The following is a 22,031-nucleotide window of genomic DNA, read 5'->3' on the forward strand; positions in this document are numbered from 1 at the left end:
AGCATTTCTATAGCCAATTAGACGGATGAAATTTACGTACGCTTAATAATTTTAAGCAAAACAGCCTTCAGATTTTCCCTATTAATTTCATCGTCTTTTGAATTATGAACATATTTACATCATAAGGGTTTTTCGTTGTAAGGTTTCCTTTTTTAGTTGATTTTCACCTAGCAAGACTTATCATAGATGGCGTAATAAGTCACACCCAGACAAGGTCGGGTTATACTGCTAGTTTATATTATATATATATATATATATATATATATATATATATATTATATATATTATATATACATATTATATATATATTATATATATATTATATATATATTATATATATATATATTATATATATTATATATGCATATTATATATATATATGTGTGTGTGTGTGTGTGTGTGTGTGTGTGTGTGTGAATAAAAATAAATACAAAAAAAGGGTTTTGTATGATCGTGTATACAGGAATATGTTATTTTATTTAAAAGAAGTTCCAAGTCTGTCTGTTTTTTGTTTTATTTATATTCTTGTAAAATTAATGTGGGATATAGAATATGGAATATATAATATACTAGCTGTTTTTCCCGGTTTCACTCGGGCAGTGTGGTGGATTTGGTTAAAGGCTATTTCCTATGTATATTTTGAATAATAAAAAGAACTAAAAATAAAAAAAAACAAAAAGTAAGAACAACCCAAAAACAATACGATGCTAAGGATTTTGCGGGTCGATATTGTAAAACTAACTTCACGTGTGTACCCATAGCCCCATGTAGTCACGGAACCTTATTTGTGGTATAACCTCGCCTTAAAAGAAAAATATATGGTAGTGCGGTTGTTGTATTGGCGACACAAGAATGTGAATCGAAACTGTTCAACATCAATCATAGGTTGGACGTTCATGTACACTGATTAGAATTGTGAATTTCAATTATTGAAAATGCGTTCCCGGGTGGATACAATTGTGCAGAGTCCGTTTGTCTCAATATGGAAAAGCTGTTTGAATGTCGACGTTTGAAGACATTTGTAACTGAAGTTAAAAAAAACATAGTAATTAGAAAGAGCGTAAGCTATAGCTTTTTCTTTTTTAATGCACAAAAAATATAAATGATTTTTTTTCTGTGCCTCTGATTAAAATTTTCGAATAACAAACCCAGCCACATTACTTGGAAAAAAAAAATCCTTATTGTGCTGGTTTTTCGTAAAATTTCACGCATGGGAAAGACAACAAAATCGCCCTCCCCCACTTTGAATGGGATATTCCTATTTTAAAAAGTAGTAATCGATTATCTCGGTAACCATGGGAGTTGGAGGGCAATAAAAATCTCCTGAACATGAGCGGTCCATGCTGCCGCTCTGTGCTGAATTTCACGCGATTCCACTGCACCGTTCTCGAGTGAATTTGCTGACACTCAATCAATCAAATCAACCAAGAACACTGCAATTTATAGTATAGATAATATAAAAAACAGATGGTAAAATGAAATGAAGTATTGAATGTCTTATTGAATATATGAAATATTAAGTATTCAATATACAGAATTAAATATATAAAGGCTAATACGTATTTTCATACCTAGTGGTATTCATCAAGGCCTTCGTCTGACAGACTGTAACAGTCTGTTACAGTCCGTCAGACGAAGGCCTTGATGAATACCACTAGGTATGAAAATACGTATTAGCCTTTATATATTTAATTCTGCATATTGAATACTTAATATTTCATATATTCAATAAGACATTCAATACTTCATTTCATTTTACCATCTATTTTTATATTATATATTATATATTCCATATTCTATATCCCACATTAATTTTACAAGAATATAAATAAAACATAAAAAACAGAGAGAGTTGGAACTCTTTTAAATAAAATAATATATATATATTATGTGGAAACACAATGGCCCAGTGGTTAGGGCAGCGGACTTGCAGTCAGAGGACCGTAGTTTCGATTCCCAGCCCGGGCATTGTGTGTGTTTATTGAGCAAAAACATGTAAAGCTCCACGAGACTCCAGCAGGGATGGTGGCGACCCCTGTTGTATTCTTTCGCCCCAACTTTCTCTCACTCTTCCTTTTTGTTTCTTGAGTAAAGCTGAGAAGGACTGGCATCCCATCCAGCTGGTAGGGAACACATACGCCATAGAAACCAGGAAATCAGGCCCATGAGCCTGGCTAGGCTTAAAAGGGCACATAAGAAGATATATGTATTATAATATATATATATCATCATCCCTTAATATCTGTTTTCCATGCTGGAATGGGTTAGACAATTTAACCAGAGCTAGCAGGCTGGAGAGCACACCAGGTTCCAGTTTGATTTGGTTTGGTTTCTATAACTGGATGCCCTTCTTAACTCCAGCCACTTTACAGTGTGTGCTGGGTGTTTTTAATATGGCACCACATTAGCACTTATACATGCATCAACATGTATGCTTTTTACATGGCACTGGCATACAACTCTGGCAGGCCAAGCTTTTTCACCAAGTGGGAGTGGCCTTAATACTTTTGCTGTGAATTACAGACATTTATATTATCTTCTAATATAATAATGAACATAGTGTTTATATATATATATATATATATATATTTGTCCAAAATCATGCAGTAGGAGTGAATGGTGAAGAGAAAGGAGAAAATAGTAATTTGGTGAAGAAGTAGTGAAAGTAATAGCCATGACTGAGAGGGGGAGAGAGAAAGTAATAGCAATGAGAGAGAGGAAGTGGTAAAGAGAGCATTGTGTATCTTCTACTATAATAATCTACTATAATAATACTCTTGTGTATATCTGTCACAACATATGAATGAGAAAGGAAGGGGTGATCTACCGATGGAAGTGGGATGGTGAAAAGTTAACAGTGAAACAAAAATTAAACTTCAACGCTGTGTGAGTATATGTGTGTGCATGTAAAAGGGAGGAATGTGAATGTTTATTTGTGTGTGTTTGTGTAAAATATATTCATATATTTGAGTAAGTGCACATGTGTTTGTGTATGTTTTTTAGAAAGATACGTAGAAAATAGAATTTCAGACACATGCATTTATACATACACATATATATAAACAGATACACTTAAAAAGGAAGGAAGTGGGCTGTCACAAAGTACAGAAAATTGTGTTCACTGTGCTACTCATACATATAAATGTATACATATGCACAAATGCACACATGCTCACACAGTTGAAGCACTGATTTCTTTTTCACCTTTTTGTACCTGTTTTATATATAAAATATTACAATTAGCTGTCATTTTTTATGGCATAGGGTCAGCTAGTATATATATATATATATATATATACACACACACACACACACATTGTCAGTAAATCATAAATCTGAAAGAGAAGCACACTCTAAGTGATACAGCAGTTGTGTAATTAGATAAAGATGGCTTTAGCCCATACCCCAACATCCCTACATCCCTCCACACACTAGCACTGACCACTTCTCAGCACCCACACTATACGTCATCATCTGCACACCCTCACACCATCATCTACACACCTACATACCCACACACTAGATGTACGCTCTTACGCACACATCCACACACATCAAGTCACTAGCCCCTAACCACACACACACACATTCTCACATACACACACACACACACATGCACCTTCGTTTTGGGATCACCAATGCTTTATTATCTCCCCTTCTTTCAACCTCTCCTTTCAAACCTTTTTTCCCCAACCAGTCGCCATGCTTGACTGCTAAATCCACAAGTTTTTTTATTCTCTCTCTGTTTATTTTCTCTTATTCCTTTCTGTTGAAGAGCGTAGGTTTGAAATGTAAAAGACTTTCTCACTTTCCCCAGAGTCAAACTAATACACCTGTTTGTTGTTCATACACCTGTCTTCATCTTTTCTGTAAATTTCAATTATGGAGTTTCTCTAGGTTTCATGTCCATAAAGCGCTTAACTTTATAGCATTTCTTCCGACCTTAATGGCTTGTGGTCTATAATCTCTCCACAAAGTGGAGGGAGAAAAGACATAGCTATATGTTGACCACTTGGATGAAGGGTTAAGTGTAAGGGATTATTTCCCTTGCACCACTATCTGTAGCCGATGCAGTGCACTTGTGGGTTCCAGGACTTCAGTGAGAATCTCCTGAAGTGTAAGCAGGGTCTGAAGGTTTCCATCCTAGAATTTAAGACGTTCCCCAGGTCAAAGCTTTAATATTTTCGCCTGCTCAGCTATGCATAGCTTGCAACTCTTGCTCCCATTGATGTAGGGGCCTGGTTCTTCTAGGAACTTCCATGAGATTACATGCAGAGCTCCTTCATCCTTCAGGTGCCACATGTGACTGGCCAAGGATGTGGCATATCATCTCTGCAGGATCCTGAACAAGGACCTGTGGTTGGAAAGACACTGTTTGAAGGTACTTCTGGAACATCTGATGTATCTTCAGATTTTGCTGCTGGCAATGCTGTGTCTGTTGATATTGACACTGCTACTTCTGCTGTTGCTGGTGTTGACATCGTTAAAGCTGATGTAGGGGATATCATTGGTGGCAGTGTTGGTGCTGCTATAGTCTTTGTCATTACTGCTGGAGCTGTTATCGATGCTATATTGGTGATGGCTGCTGTTATTGTTATTATTATTAGCATTCCTGCTATTGTAGTAGTAGTAGTAGTAGTAGTAGTAGTAGGGACAGCTGCTGCTGCCATTAGGGCCAGATATCACCTCAGCTTCATAAACAACCCCTTTGGTTTCACATTGGCCTCACTGAGTATCTGCTGTAGTCCCTGCATGAGCATCCCACCTCTGCTCATCATCTAGGGGTGCTAACTAAAATACTCTTAATATTGGGGACATAGGTAAAAGAAACACTTAGGTTGTGTCTGTTGAATATGCATCCATGCCTATGTGACTGTGTAAAGTGCTGTGTAAAGCCTAGGGAATACAAAGAGATACCCAAAAGTAACCAGAAATGTTCTCTGTGGGAAAAGCCCATTCTACAACTAGAAGTCATTTGATGCAACCCTCAGGCATCAGTCTACCAACCAGCACCATCAGATGAAGTCGTACTGTCACATGGTACATCTTTGTTTTGCAGTGCTTCTCCCTTGTTCATTGATTCTTGCAATGGCTGAAAGAAAGGAACAGTATGCTTCCACTGAATTTTGTTTTCTGCTGGGGAAAACAATGGATGAAACAGTTGCCATGCTTTAAACAGCTTACAAGGATGCTGCCATGAGCAAAACACAAGTTTACAAGTGGTTTTCATGCTTTAGGAATGGTCACTTGTCGCTTGAAGACAAACCACATTCAGAGCAACCATCACCCCCCCCCCCCCACCACACACACACATGAATGAAAACATCACGAAAATGCATGAATTGATCTTAGAGGGCCATCGCCAAACAATTGACGAACAAGTTGATCTAACTGGTGTGTCCTGGAACACCTACAAACGTATTTTGAGTATAGAATTGCAAATGAAAACAGTTGCAGCAAAATTTGTGCCTTGTTTGCTCACAGATCAAAAACAGTCTTGACTGAATATATGACCCTGCTTACCCACCCTCCTTATTCACTCGATTTTGCTCCCTGTGCATTTGTTTTGTTACCTCGAATGTAAAACGTTCTTAAAGGAAAACGTTTTGCAGATATGGAAGAGGTGAAGAGAAAAACAACAGAGGCGTTAAAAGGCGTCACTTTGCAGAGTTCCAGGACTGTTTCGAACTATAGAAAATGCATCAGAACTGATGCATTGCTTCAAATGGAGAATACTTTGAAAGCAATAAAAGTGTAAACATGTAAAACTAAGTGAATGAAATAATATTGCAAAATTCAGGTTTCTTTTGGGTACCTCCTCACATTATATGTACACTTCAAGAGATTCCAACTGAAGTCCTGGAACCCACAAGCTAACCACATTTACTACAGATAGCAGTCTAAGGGAGACAATCCCTCGCACTTAACCCTTCGTCTGAGAGGTCAACAAATAGCTACAAGGTCTTTTCTCCATCTACTTTATAGAGAGGTTATAGACCACCGGCCATTAGGGTCGGAAGAAATGTCATAAAGCTAAGTGCTTTATGGATGTGAAACTCAGGGTAACCCCACAAAGACCAGCCATAGCCATCTTTAATTATATATATATATATATATATATATATATATATATATATATATATATATACACATATATATTACATTACATGTGGTAAGTAGCTTGCTTACTAATCACATGGTTCCAGGTTCAGTCCCACTGCATGGCACCTTGAGCTAATGTCTTCTACTGTAGCCTCAGGCCGACCAAAGCCTTGTGAGTGGATTTGATAGATGGAAACTGAAAGAAGCCCATCATATGTATATATATATATATGTGTGTGTGTGTGTGTCTGTGTTTGTCCCTCCCTCATCATTGCTTGACAACTTATGCTGGTGTGTTTACGTCCCCATAACTTAGCAGTTCAGCAAAAGAGACCGATAGAATAAGTACTAGGCTTAGAAAAAATAAGTCCTGGGGTCAATTTGCTCAACTAAAGGTGGTGCTCCAGCATGGCTGCAATCAAATGATTGAAACAACTAAAAGAAAGTATACATATTGTTTTATGTCTTACTTGTTCCTGTCATTCCACTTTGAGGAATTTTTAGTTGAATAAATCGACCCATGATGTTTTAGAGTTAAGTTTTGCCAAATCACTAAGTTACAGGGATGTAAACAAATCAACACTGGTTATCAAGCAGTCGGGGGGAGGGAACACAGACACACACACACATACATACATATACGACGTGCTTCTTTCAGTTTCCATCTAGGAAATCCACACATAAGGCTTTAGTCAGCCTGAGGCTATGGTAGAAGACACTTGCACAAGATGCTATGCAGTGGTACTGAACCCAGAACCATGTGGCTGGAAAGCAAGCTTCTTACAACACAGCAATTTAATATAATGTGTGTGTGTTAGTGAAAGTTGTTTTGCTTGTAAAATATTGACAGATAGGTGATAAATATACAGATATGTGTAGATAGATAGATAATGAGGTTTAGACACTTATCAATATAACTGTAATATGAGTAAGGTGAAAATTTAGAAATACAATTTGGAGAATTTAATATTATCTTCATGATTAACAGCACAAAATTTAATCTTCTCATTGGAGAAGTCATCTAATTAAGATCAATAATGTTACTAACAATAGATTAGAGGCACAAAAAGAAACACACTATTAGCTATCTTTCTTATTGTGCCTCAAGAATCACAGCACATGAAGGCAGTATTAATGCCTCAAAAATCACAGCATATAAATAATTTGGTAGTGAAGTAAATGTGTGTGTGGGGGGGGGGGTCATATATAACAATAAAATTCAAGCAAATTAAATATTAGAAGAAAATGAAAACAGCAACATCATTATTTTTAATAGTAATTGATAGTTAAAATTTATTTAAAAAACTGAAATTATAAACAAATATGAATTGCTCTCATTCACTTTAATATTTCTGGTAAAAATATATTTGTAACTATATATATATATATGTGTGTGTGTGTGTGTGTGTGTGTGTGTGTGTGTATATATATATATATATATATATATTGCACGTGTACACACAGACATATACATACATAATATACACATATCTATTTACAAATACACAATTTGAAAAAAATAAATTATCAGTAGGCCAATTTTGAAAGGAGTCAGCAAGATGTATGTGTATGGATAGGATAAATTATGAAATCACCGAGAGCCGAAGCTATCAATGAAGCTATCATCCAAGTAAACTCAGCAACTGATGTATTTGGTGTGAGAGGAATCGTCTGTCAACCTCAGCAAAAATTGATTATTTTCATCTCTTTATTGTTAAAAGAAAAACAGCAGCAGCAACAACAACGCTTGCAGAAAACGAAGGAAAGCAGATAAAATGGCATTCTAAAAATGTTGAGAGGGGGTGGGGCAGAAATAAAATCTCGTAAAAAGAATGTATTGTTGATTTTGTTGAGATTTTTACAAAATCGCGCGTGCGCTGGTGCGTGTGTGTTGGAGTTTGTTATGATATTTAGCTCCTAAGTCAGCCTTGTTTGTGCAGAGCTAAAACAAAGGCATTCCAGGCGTGACCATTCTGTCATATACATACATAATGTACGACTAGCGCGTCCAATGTGTTCCTTTATTTTTAAGGAAGGGCGTGATTTAAAGGAATTTGGCAGGTCAAGTGATAACGTGACATTTGTCTCTCAAGAGCGTCAAGAATAAACGTTGAACTTGCATCCCATTAGAAGAATTATATTCTACGGCAGAGAATTATTTTTCTCTTTTTTTTTATTGTTGGTTTTTTTTAGGGATTAGGACCCGTACGATGTGAAGGAAAAGGAATCTAGAAGAAAAGAAAGAAGGTAAAAAGGAATTAGAAGAAGAAAGTTCGAAAGAAAGGCAGTGATAGAGGAAGTTCTTTTGTTTTATTTGTTGACACTTGGTTCTATGTTCATACCTGCTGTGTGTGTGTGTGTGTGTGTGCGAGTGTGCGTATGTGTGTGAACGTGCGGTGAATGTATATATGCACGATGCGTGATTGCGTGTCCGACAGTATGAAACTATTTGTTGTCATCGTTTATTTTTCTCCACTCGACCGATGGGAGGGATCACCGTATTCATTTAAACCACCAGTCCCACCCTCTCTGTTGTGGATCGTCCTGAATCTGCCATTTCGCATCCGATCCTGTTGTCTTTTGTTTTGTTTTTATGACTTTTTCTTTTTAGTTTACTTTGTTCTGTCTATGTTTGCCATTTTTTTTCTCGTTTTGTTTTATATTTGTAGTCACTGCTACTTGTGACCATAATTGCATCTTATATTTGTCTTCGTGGTAGGAGCAAAATGAATAATTGTGGACAGGAGAGATTATTGAGGTTTAGAAGTGAAGCATGATAGGAAATGTAGAAACTGCGTTAAAAACCATAAAAGTTCTAAGGTCTCTGAGAATGGACTCGCTAAATTACGAAGAAATCACAAGAAGGTAGCAGAATGACATAAAGAAAATCACTTTCTCAAATAGAAATTCAGTGTTTGTTTAGGGTTGAAGAAAAATCAGAAATACGGAGATATGGGAAGAGATAGACTGAGGGATAGACACTTAGACATCAGGGCAGGGTGAGAAAATCAACACGAGAAGGATATCTTCGTTCTACAGCGGTCGAAAGCAGGTGTAGGAGGCGGGTGGGAATATTCACTTAAGCCAGATTCGTTCATCCATCCCCAAAAGTACACAATAACACTTCCTCGGAGCAAGTAAGTTTACTGCCAGCATTAATACATGTATAAAAATTAAAAAAAAAAAAAAAACAATGAGAATGCATGAACAGAATTGACTAAATTCAAAGTCACTTACCACTTTGAAGTGCAGCAAAGGAAGGAAAAATAGTGCTGCGCGTGCGCACAAATGACTCGAATGCCGGAACGGTGATTCTAAAAATAGTTTCTCTGGAAATCAAGTACCATTTACAGCCACACCCTCTCACGGATTGACGTAAAGGACACTAAAACTTGCTGACAAAGGCATGAAGAATTGATCTACTGTCATTTTTCAATATTTTTCCTCATTTCATATATCTCTAGGTCCCGGATGGCAACAGACTTGAGAATTTGGTTATAAGGAATTGTTTAAAAGACGTTTGTTTCTGCTTTTCTTTTCTGCGTAGAATTCCATTTATTGTATAGTTTCAGTTTGTTGTTTATTTACGTGTACTAGCGTGTCGCGTCTGCATGTGAGAATGTCTTTAGACGTGTCAGTTGTTGATCTCTGTGCGTGTATACGCATGGACGTGCATGCGCACATATACGTACATACTAGTAGAATGACCCAGTGAAAACCTCAATAAAATATAAACACAATAGACCTAATATAAAGATTTGGGATAGAGAAGTGAAACTGAGTACAGTTGTAGAAATCAGCTGCCCAGCGGATGTTAACAGTGAAAAAAAGAATACCTGCACTGAACTATTGAGAAATCTGCAGTTATTCTATCTAGATTACAAGTTCAGGTAATTATTGGAGCACTGGAGTATGTGACACACTGATTAAATACAAATCTTGAGAAATTAGGTTTCTCAAAACCAGGAAGGAGAAAGCTGATTTGAAGACTGTAGATCCAATCCATCACTGGAACTGTAAGAAATCTGTAAAACTTTCCTGAACTTTATCCTTTAAGTATATATGAGCATGTCTAGATATGCAAGTATATGCATGAGAAGACATACATAAAACAAAACATACAATTCTGCGCGTATGTATGTATATATACATGCATACATACATACATACATGCATGCATGACCATATTTTATCAGCTTGTACCAGCAAGCTCTCAATTAGATCAGTAGCATACCACACTGGTTAGCTCTGGCAGAGACAAAATTGATCCTCAAATGCAGAACCACCCACATGGCAAAAAACTACCTGCCAACTGCATGCCAGAACTTAATGTATAAGATATATACAGCATGCTTAAACCTCTTTCTCCATGATCATTGTGAAACCAATAATATCCTCACAGCAGAACAAGCAGCTGGGAAGAAGGGAGTCTGGGGATGTGCCGAGCAATTTTTTATCAATAAAACTGTGATGTCAGAGGTGCAGGAGCATAAAAAGAATTTAGTTTCAATGTGGCTAGACTACAAGAAAGCCTCTGACTCTATTCCCCATCTGGTCACCATCTTCAAATTAAACACAAAGAGTGACTGTATTATCACTGATAGAATATAGTATCGCAGAGGCATGTTCCAAGGGGACAACTTCTCTGTGATACTGTTTATACTTTCTGTAAACCCCTTGTCATTCATATTAAGGAAGTCTAAAGGGTATCTCACTGGTTTACAAGGAAACAGAAATCCCAAAATTACACACTGTTTCTTTGTGGACTTGAAACTTTATGCAAAGAATATGTATAAGATGAAAAAGAGCCTTGACCTGGTTACAACATTCTCAAAGGCTATACGGTTGGAGTTTGCTCAGGAGAAATGTTGTTATATGGTTGTGAAACAGGGGAAAACTGTAAACCAGCCTAGCAACATCTCCATCAATGACTTGACTGTTTCCCTTATATTTGATGAGGAATGTTACAGGTGGATGAAAACATATCTTACAATGGCAACTGTAACAAAACATGTGTCATTAAAGAATATTACAGTTGGATAAAGAAAATTTAGACCTCGGAACTCTCTGCATTCAATAAAACAGTGGCACACAATGTGTTTGCAGTGACAGTACTTATACTAACATTTGGACTTCATTATTGGATGTTTGAAAAAATCTGAGCCATTGATGAGAAAACTTTGAAAATACTAACATGCACACATAATTTCCACATAAACAGTGACGTAGACTGCCTCTACCTAAAATGAAAACAAGGCGGCTGAGGCTTAACACGATCCAATACCTTTGAATGTCATAACATATCCCTTTGGCAACATTTTTTAACCACCAAGTGTTGAAGTACATCCCTTGACCAAGTTTGCATATATCAGGTTGATAACAACAAAGACATGAAAGGCAGCTCCTTGAGCAACATTCCTTATCTGATAACCTTAAATACATGCCCAAAGAAGTCGCACAATTCTACCACAACACATCATCAGATAAAAGGATGAGCATATATGGGCAGAAGACCATGCATAGATATGTTAATAGAAAGCTCAGACCAGATAGTAACATTGATCACCAAAGTAATTGATCATGGACCAACAACCGGATTACTATCTCCCACTTTGAAGGGTATGTATATACAATCTAGGAAGAGGAAATATCAATCAAATACCTGATGCACAAAAAGGACAGAGATGCAGGAAAAGCAGTAAAATGTGATAACCAATGCAGACTTTATGGAGTTAATACTAAAGATATCACCCATATCATAAGCAGTTGTCCAAAAATATTATTATGGTATTATCTACTGATGAGACATGATGTAGCTAAGACACAGATCTGTTGAAAAAGATAACCCTGAGGACAAAGAAATAAGAACCCACAGTATGGTGGAAGCTATAGCCACTCATAATAAAAAGGAGTACTGGTGAAATATCCCAGTAGAAACCTCAGTAAAATGCAAACACAATAGACCTTATATAAAGATTTGGGATAGAGAAGAGAAAATGTATACAGTTGCGGAAATCAGCTGCCTAGCGGATGTTAACATAAAGCTGAAGATCAGTGAAAAATAGAATACTTACGCTGAACTATTGACTCTATACAGATTACAAGTTCAGGTTTATACCTGTAATTATTGGGCACTGGGATATGTAACACACTACTTAAATACCAATCTTGAGAAATTAGGTTTCTCAAAATCAGAAAGGAGAAAGCTGATTCAAAGACTACAGATCCATCACTGGAACTGTAAAAATTTGTAAAACTTTCCAGAAGTTTATCATTTCAGTATATATGAACATGTCTATATATGCAAAGTATATTGCAAAGAGGGTGGGTGCATCAAGGTCTCCTTGCTTTACTCCATTTTCCACAGCAAAAGATTCAGAGAGCCTATCACCAAAATTAATTCTAACTTTCATATCTTGATGCAAAGCCCTGACCATGTTTACAAATTTTTCTGGGCAACCTATTTTCCTTAGAATTAGCCACAGAACACTTCGATTAAGAGTATCGAATGCTTTGCTAAATCAACAAAGTAATGGTATAGAGCAAGATTCCATTCAATGCACTTTTCTTGTAATTGTCTAACAGTAAAGATACAATCGGCTGTGCCCCTGGAAGAACAAAAACCACACTGAGACTCAGACATTATATTTGGTACTATAAAGGTATTTAAATGTTCTAACAAAATGCGGGCATGTACCTTTCCAACCACAGACAACAGCAAAATCCCATGAAAATTATCACACAGATCCTTTGGCCCCAATTTATACAAGGAGAGTGAAATAGCATCCACCCAGTCTTGAGGCACTTTCTCAGTTCTCCAACAGGGACAAATTAATATACTTAAGAGCTCAAACATTTTGTCACCCCCATATTTCAAGACTTCTGCACAGATTCCATCAGACCTTGGAGATTTATTGTTATTCAGCTTATTCACAGCTAAATAACTGTCATTGAGAGTTGGTTCAAATGCCATCTCTTCTATAACTGGAAGGTGTTTGGTTTTTTCTATCGCTGTCATGTCAACAGATGATGGTCTATTCAAAAGTGCAGAAAAATGTTCTACCCAATGCTTATGAATAGAAGCAGTGTCAGTCAGAAGAAAACATCCATTTGCTGTTCTCACTGGAGCTATTGAAGAAGATTTTGGGCCATATACCTCCTTAACATAAGAGTACAAACCCTTGGCATCATTTATATCAGCTGCTTCTTGTGCCCCTTTTGCTCTATCATTCCACCATTCCTGTTTAATTTTCCTTACAGCAGTCTGCACTTTTCTTTTCAGCTTTCTGTAAGTTTTGTTTGAGTTGGGGTTCAAGGATAGAGAAAGAAGAGTATTGCCTAAATTTTGTTTTTCTAAAAGTAGATCATGAATTTCTGCTGATCTTTCTGAGAACCAGTCACTGGAAGTACGTGATTTAAATCCCACTGACAAACTTGCAGTCTGAAATACTTTTTTAGAAATAATACACTTCTAAATCTCTCAGAGAGATTTACGCAGTAGTGATACGATGAAGTAGTTGTATGCTGTCAACTTAATGTGACAGTCCCCTGGAGGGAATAATACTACTGTTGGTTAGACCTAGAAAGCTGCACCGCTTCCTCTTGGCCTTGAAACATTTCCTGTGTCCTTATGTTTACAAGGGGGAGACAAGCACCTCCACCCGGCTAAGCCTGCATCCAGAGACATGTTTCTGAGTCTTTGCTCATCATCAGTCTGGAGTAGCATGACCATAGATTGTTTAGGTCAAGATTGATACTTTCTATAGCATTGTGGAATCTTTGCAAGTTCCTTGATAATTTAAAGTTTGCAACATTTAACTTTTTGGGTACCTTAGGACCAGACTATCGATTTTTAGACATTATTGAAAAATCTATTTTTCCACGCACTAGATGATGGTCGGTCGAGCTCTTTGCCCCTCTCAATACCCGAACGCAAGAAACATTTTTCATATCACGTTTCCTGAACAGAATATAGTCTATGAGACGCCAGTGCTTAGATCTTAGGTGCATCCAAGTGGTTTTATATTTATTTTTCTGCTTAAACAGTGTGTTGGTGACAACTAGATTATTCTCGGTACAAAACATTAAAAGAGTTACTCCATTTTTATTGCATTTTCCAATCCCATGTCAACCTAAGACAGGCCATGAAACATGGTCCTTTTCAACTCTTGCATTGAAATATTCCAATATGACCAGCTTGTCAGAAATTGGTACTTTCCTCAATAATCATGCTAGATCGTCATAAAAGTGTCCTACAGTTTCATTAGAATGGGACATTGTTGGTGCATAAATACTGACAATGGTAAGAAACATACCTTTTGTCAGTTTAATACAGCTTGAAATGATCTGTTCAGATATACCACTTGGAAGCTCTGCAATGAAGGACACTAATGAATTCTTGAGAGAAAACCCAACAACAGATTCTCTATGCTGACCCTTAGGTAGGCCTCATCAAAAGATAGTATATCAATAAGTAGGATCATTTACTTGATCCTCACCAGAGAGACAAGTTTCAGAGAGCACAATTATATCAAGGGAATATTTCTTGAGCTCACATGCAATAAGTGCAGTACGTCTTTCTGGCCTCTTGTTGAAATTATCAAGAAGTGTGCGCTCATTCTAACAACCAAAATTCAAAGTATGATTATTTTTACTTTTTCTTGAAGATTGCTTGACCACAGTGGCAGGATGATGACCGGGTTCAGCCTGTGATACAATGGGATACCTGCTGAGCCAGACCTGTTTTCCTGACATTCCTAAGCCTTTTTTGCCATTTACTTAATCTGTTTGAGACATTTTAGAGTAAGTTACAATTGCATTTTTAGGTTTCTTCCAACCAACCAACTGAATGATTTGACTAAGATTTGGAATACAGAAAGTGCCTGTGCAGATGAATAATTTTCAGTGGGTGCATCTTGCACTGCACTACCCCCAACTAATAAAATTAGAGTAGGTGTGACATGAAAATTGACAAAACCAGGAACTTCCAAGGCCTCAGGTTTTATTTTGGAGATTTCCTTCTCCTAGGTAGATTACCAACCAAAGTTAAAGAGCTTCAACCTGTCCATAAGGTAAGCTATCCCATTCCAGACACCAAACCGACATTCAGATATTCTATAAAGTGATCAAATATCTCTCCGGTGACCAACGTATATAAGAAAAAATTTGCCAATGTTCTGCGCTGTGAGGACCAAAGACTTAAGGTATTTCGTGTTGCAAGACAGTGTGCGAGAGAGAATTGTACTGTCATAGGAGAGAAATGTGTCCACATGGATGATAGTATACTTGCACTAGACGAGCCTGCAAAAAGAGAGGTTTGAAGACACCACTAGGAAAGGTTGCTCAATAAAGATAATGAATGGGAGAAAGAGAGTCTGCTGAATGTCGACCCAACAGAGGGACCAGCTATCCAAGTTGACAGTACCTTGGTAGATAAAGCGATCAAGAGTATAAAGACGAGGAAATCCCCTGGCCCATCAGGAATCACTGCAGAGATGCTCAAAATATCTGGCAGTGTCAGCTATAGCCTAGTCACCAGTATTGTTAACCAGGTGATGCATGAAGGAGTCATACCCAATGACTGGTGTAGCAGCACCATAGTCAACTGCTACAAAGGTAAAGGTGACGCTTTAGATACAAATAATTACAGAGGTATCAAGTTGTTTGACCTGGTAATGAAGGTCATGAAGAGGGTCATAGCCAAATGATTAAGGAGAGAGTCAGCTTAGATGAGACGCAGTTTGGATTTGTGCCAGGGAAAAGCACCACTGATGCTATATTTCTGGTAAGACAGCTGCATGAGAAATACCTAGCCAAAGATAAGCCTCTGTACCTGACTTTTGTTGACATAGAGAAAGCCTTTGACAGGTTCCCCCGATCCCTTATCTGGTGGTCAATGAGGAAAATAGGGATAGATGAATGGTTAGTGAGAGCTGTGTGAGCCATGTACAGAGATACTGTCAGTAAGGTGAGGATTGGCAACGAGTACAGTGAAGAATTCCGGGTTGAGGTAGGGGTCCACCAAGGTTCTGTCTTCAGCCCCCTCCTATTTATCATAGTCCTCCAGGCAATAACACAGGAATTCAAGACAGGATGCACCCGGGAGCTCCTCTATGCTGATGACCTTGTGCTAATTGCTGAGTCACTATCAGAACTAGAGGAGAAGTTTCAGGTGTGGAAGCAGGGACTAGAATCGAAGCACCTTAGAGTGAACCTAGCTAAAACCAAAGTCCTAATAAGTAGGAAGGAAGACAAACCACAAACTCCTTCAGGTAGATGGCCCTACTCAATCTGTAGAAAAGGTAGAAACTCTATAAGATGTACCCAGTGTAATACAGTTCTATATTTAAGAGACAAGGAATTATTTACATTATTTACATTATTTACATTTGATGGATATTCGTCCTCATCTTGTTTGTTATTAACACAACGTTTCGGCTGATATACCCTCCAGCCTTCGTCAGGTGTCTTGGGGAAATTTCGAACCTGGGTTCTCATTCCTATCGATGTTACTATTATTATTATAATATTATTATTATTATTATTACTGTTATTAATCAGGTTGCTACTGTGAATCGAACTCGGAACCTTGGGGTTAGTAGCCCGCGCTCTTAACCACTACGCCATATGCCCGTGGGCAATTATGGGGTGAATTTTAAGGCTTATAAATCTATTATTTTTCTATCCTTCCTCAATACCGGTTCCCATATGCTATTCATATCTGCACTCGGTCTGCTTAGGAGGTTGTTGTGTCCTAGCATATGTGCTGCTTCTTTTAGTTTTCGTATTTTCCAGTGTTGTTCCCTGTCTATTATTTTAACTTCATCCCACAGGGGGAGGTGGTTTCCATTTGTCCATACATGATCAGCTATACCCGATTTATCAATATCTCCTCGTGTCACAGCTTTGCGATGTTCTTCTACCCTTATTTTGAGGCGGCGACATGTTTCGCCTTTGTATAACCTACCACAGCTGCATGGGATGGAATACACGCAGTTTTTGGTCATATTCTCTTCTGTTGGTGGTTTTACCCGAAGGAGATATTTGCGAAGTGTTGTATTGCTCTTGAATACTGCCCTGATGTCATATGGGCCGCATATCTTTTGTATCTTTTCGGAGAGGCCTTTCACATGGGGTAGACAGACTGTAGACAGTTTATTGGTTTCATCCTCTCTTTTCTTCATAATTGGAGTAGATAGTATGTTCTTGGGGTAGTTGTTTCTTAATAGATTGTTACTGAGCTTGATCATTTCCTCGTGGTGGGTATCACGATCGCTACTTATATTCTTTGCTCAGTGTTTTAGGCACTGAGCAATTCCTCTCTTTACACTGTATGGATGGTGGGAATTGAAGTTAAGGTGTCGTGCAGTGAAGGTTGGCTTGCGATATACGGATGTCCTGAATCCATACTCGGTGCGTGTTATTAATACGTCCAGGAATGCCAGCTGATTGTTCTGTTCCTTTTCCATGGTGAACTGTATGGATGGATTTATTGAGTTCACATGATCTAACAGCATTTGGACATCTTGCTGGTGGGGCCAGAGAATAAAGGTGTCATCAACGTATCGCAGCCATAGGGTTGGTTTTAGTGGTGTTGATCCTAAAGCCAAATTCTCGAAGTATTCCATGTATATATTGGCTATTATCGGTGATAATGGCGAACCCATAGCTAAACCATCTTCTTGTCGATATATATCAGTGTCCATACTGAAGTAAGTAGTTTCTACACAGAAAGTCAACATTTCCATCAAGTTTGTTATTGGTATACTAGTGCGTTCTTTTAGATGGGTGTCTGTCACTAGTTTTTCTTGAATCACCGATAGTGCTTCACCAGTTGGGACTTTGGTGAATAGACTTATCACATCTAGACTCACCATCTGGTTGGATTCAATGGGGGTATCCACTGAGCCGCTTCTTGGTGGATATAATCAGTCCATTAGCAGGAAAGTCAACATCATACGTGAAGAATTCCATCCACTTCACAGAATTGATCAAGGATACCCCCATTGAAACCAACCAGATGGTGAGTCTAGATGTGATAAGTCTATTCACCAAAGTCCCAACTGGTGAAGCACTATTGGTGATTCAAGAAAAACTAGTGACAGACACCCATCTAAAAGAACGCACTAGTATACCAATAACAAACTTGATGGAAATGTTGACTTTCTGTGTAGAAACTACTTACTTCAGTATGGACACTGATATATATCGACAAGAAGATGGTTTAGCTATGGGTTCGCCATTATCACCGATAATAGCCAATATATACATGGAATACTTCGAGAATTTGGCTTTAGGATCAACACCACTAAAACCAACCCTATGGCTGCGATACGTTGATGACACCTTTATTCTCTGGCCCCACCAGCAAGATGTCCAAATGCTGTTAGATCATGTGAACTCAATAAATCCATCCATACAGTTCACCATGGAAAAGGAACAGAACAATCAGCTGGCATTCCTGGACGTATTAATAACACGCACCGAGTATGGATTCAGGACATCCGTATATCGCAAGCCAACCTTCACTGCACGACACCTTAACTTCAATTCCCACCATCCATACAGTGTAAAGAGAGGAATTGCTCAGTGCCTAAAACACTGAGCAAAGAATATAAGTAGCGATCGTGATACCCACCACGAGGAAATGATCAAGCTCAGTAACAATCTATTAAGAAACAACTACCCCAAGAACATACTATCTACTCCAATTATGAAGAAAAGAGAGGATGAAACCAATAAACTGTCTACAGTCTGTCTACCCCATGTGAAAGGCCTCTCCGAAAAGATACAAAAGATATGCGGCCCATATGACATCAGGGCAGTATTCAAGAGCAATACAACACTTCGCAAATATCTCCTTCGGGTAAAACCACCAACAGAAGAGAATATGACCAAAAACTGCGTGTATTCCATCCCATGCAGCTGTGGTAGGTTATACAAAGGCGAAACATGTCGCCGCCTCAAAATAAGGGTAGAAGAACATCGCAAAGCTGTGACACGAGGAGATATTGATAAATCGGGTATAGCTGATCATGTATGGACAAATGGAAACCACCTCCCCCTGTGGGATGAAGTTAAAATAATAGACAGGGAACAACACTGGAAAATACGAAAACTAAAAGAAGCAGCACATATGCTAGGACACAACAACCTCCTAAGCAGACCGAGTGCAGATATGAATAGCATATGGGAACCGGTATTGAGGAAGGATAGAAAAATAATAGATTTATAAGCCTTAAAATTCACCCCATAATTGCCCACGGGCATATGGCGTAGTGGTTAAGAGCGCGGGCTACTAACCCCAAGGTTCCGAGTTCGATTCACGGCAGCAACCTGATTAATAATAGTAATAATAATAATAATAATATAATAATAATAATAATAATAGTAACATCGATAGGAATGAGAACCCAGGTTCGAAATTTCCCCAAGACACCTGACGAAGGCTGGAGAGTATATCAGCCGAAACGTTGTGTTAACAACAAACAAGATGAGGACGAATATCCGTCTAATGTAAATAATGTACCCAGTGTAAGCTATGGACACATAAGAGGTGTAGCAATATCAAAGGAAGGCTAACTAAGAAGATAGTTTTTGTATGTGGCAGATGTTCAGGAGCAATAAACACTGAAAATGTACAGAAAACAACTTCTGCCACATTCCAGGAAGAAAAATTAGACATAGGTGACCAAGTTTGTAGCGGGGAAGGGTGCACTGAAAGTGTAGCTGCTAGAATAAGAATAGCCTGTGCAAAGTTCTGAGAGCTCTTACCTCTGCTGGTAACAAAGAGCCTCTCGCTCAGAGTAAAAGGCAGACTGTATGACGCATGTGTACGAACAGCCATGCTACATGGCAGTGAAACATGGGCCATGACTGCTGAGGTTAGACCTAAGAAGCATCAGTTGTGGTGTGCAAGAGAGATGATTGTGCTGATATGGTTATGTGGCAAGAATGGATGAGGATAGCTGTGTGAAAAAGTGCCACACCCTAACGGTTAAGGGAATCTGTGGAAGAGGTAGACCCTGGAAGACCTGGGATGACGTAGTGAAGCACGACCTCCGAACATTAGGCCTCACCAAGGCAATGACTTGTGACCAAGACCTTTGGAAGATATGCTGTGCGTGAGAAGATCCAGCAAGCCAAGTGAGACCATAATCCAAGGCCTCTGCCAGGGGTGTAGCCAGCCCACTTATGGGTACCTTTCCTTCGTTGGACACTTGCGAAGACCTGTTGAGGCAATTGAAATTGAACCAAATTCGACGACTGGCACCTATGCCAACCTCTCCTTCATTGGACACTAAACTCTGCTTGCGAAGACCTGTTGGGGCAAGTGAAATTGAAATCGTGTTGGCACCTGTACCAGTGGAGTGGTAAGAGCACCGTCCAAGCGTGATCATTGCCAGAGCAGCTGTCTGGCTTCCGTGCCAGTGGCACGTAAATAGCACCATTTGAGCATGATCATTACCAGCGTTGCGTTACTGGCACTGTGCCGGTGGCATGTGAAAAAACATTCGAGTGAGATCGTTGCCAGTGCTGCTGGACTGGCCTTCATGGCGGTGGCACGTAAAAGCACCCACTACACTCTCAGAGCGGTTGGCATTAGGAAGGGCATCCAGCTGTAGAAACTCTGGCAAATCAGATTGGAGCCTGGTGTAGCCATCTGGTTCACCAGTCCTCAGTCAAACCGTCCAACCCACTGCTAGCATGGAAGGCGGATGTTAAACGATGATGATGATACATATTTTCATTTTCATTCATTTTATCTAGTTTCAGCTCATGAGCTGTGGCTATGCTGGGGCACCGCCATTTGGTTTTGCTACACAATTTTACTTCACGATTTTTACTTCAGGAATTGACATTTGGTGCATGAGAGAGTTTGGTGCAGCTGCTCTCATCTGCACCTCCTGCCTTGAAGTTGGTTCATCTGGGACACCTGACAGGAAGAGGTCCAGCCTCATCTTGAAGACACCTACATCCACTACATGCAGGTCTCTCAGGTACTTTGGCAGGATATTGAAGAGCTGTGGACCTCTGAAGCCCAGGCTATTGCAGTATCTTGTGCTACATCTTGGTGGCAAATTTGGAGTCCTTGGCACTATGCAATGGCATCCAGTTCTTTTATTTGTGTAACTTTCGATGCCAAAGTTTGGGACAATTCCTTCGAGGATCTTCCAGATGTATATTATGGCATATCTTCTTCGTGTAGCTTCGTTGGATTGCCTCAAGTTCTGAGATTAATTTGACACTGGTTCGTGACCATAGCTGAGAGCAATAGTCAAAGTGGCTTAGAACAAGTGTCTTCCAGAGCACCATCATGGTTTCCTGATCTCTTGTTCTAAAAGTCATAAGAATCCATCCGGTCAGTTGCCTGCATTTCATTGACAATTTAGCAACATGAACATGAAAGGATGCATTATTACTCATGTAAATGCCCAGGTCTCACACTGTCTCTGCTGCTGGGATTGCAGTCCCTCCAGGTCCAGTGTATTGAATGGGTACTACATTTAGTTTTGCATGCTGATAGCACAAGGCTTGAAACTTTTCAGCATTAAACTGCATGTTATTCTTTTCAGCCCACTTGTATATTTCATCCAGCTCACATTGCAGGTGCATAGTGTCTTCAGGGTTCTGTACTACCTGTGAGACTTTTGTATCATCTGCATAATTTGTGACCGTGGCTCTCAGTGTGTGGCTGAGGGCATGTCTGAGAGGGCCATTATGAACAGTAGTGGTCCTAAAACAGTGCCTTGCGGAACACTGCTCGCTATTTGCGTGTCATTGGAGGTGATATATATATATGTGTGTGTGTGTGTGTGTGTGTGTGTGTGTGTGTGTGTGTGTGTGTGTGTGTGTGTGTGTATACAGTGGCAGACTGGCCTGCTGCCAGCTTGCTCGATGGCAAGTGGGCCCTTGTGTCATTAGAATCC

At 38.9% G+C, this 22,031-nt stretch overlaps 1 protein-coding gene across 5 annotated transcripts in view; it reads right to left on the reverse strand.

Annotated features, from left to right (window-relative positions):
* Positions 1-12,288, reverse strand: part of LOC106883844 (uncharacterized) — a 158,351-nt gene extending 146,063 nt beyond the window's left edge. The window contains exon 1 of one of the 5 annotated variants that reach the window (XR_016237626.1): positions 9,340-12,288. The gene's annotated coding sequence lies outside the window, so the exon portion shown is untranslated. The remainder of the gene's footprint in view (positions 1-9,339) is intronic. The other 4 variants (XR_016237627.1, XR_008266375.2, XR_016237625.1 and 1 more) reach the window with 4 other exon arrangements.
* Positions 12,289-22,031: the final 9,743 nt, after the last annotated feature.

This window comes from Octopus bimaculoides, chromosome 20 (assembly GCF_046866305.1).
Source record: "Octopus bimaculoides isolate indiv1 chromosome 20, ASM4686630v1, whole genome shotgun sequence".
In the NCBI taxonomy this organism is placed as follows: Eukaryota; Metazoa; Mollusca; class Cephalopoda; order Octopoda; family Octopodidae; genus Octopus; species Octopus bimaculoides.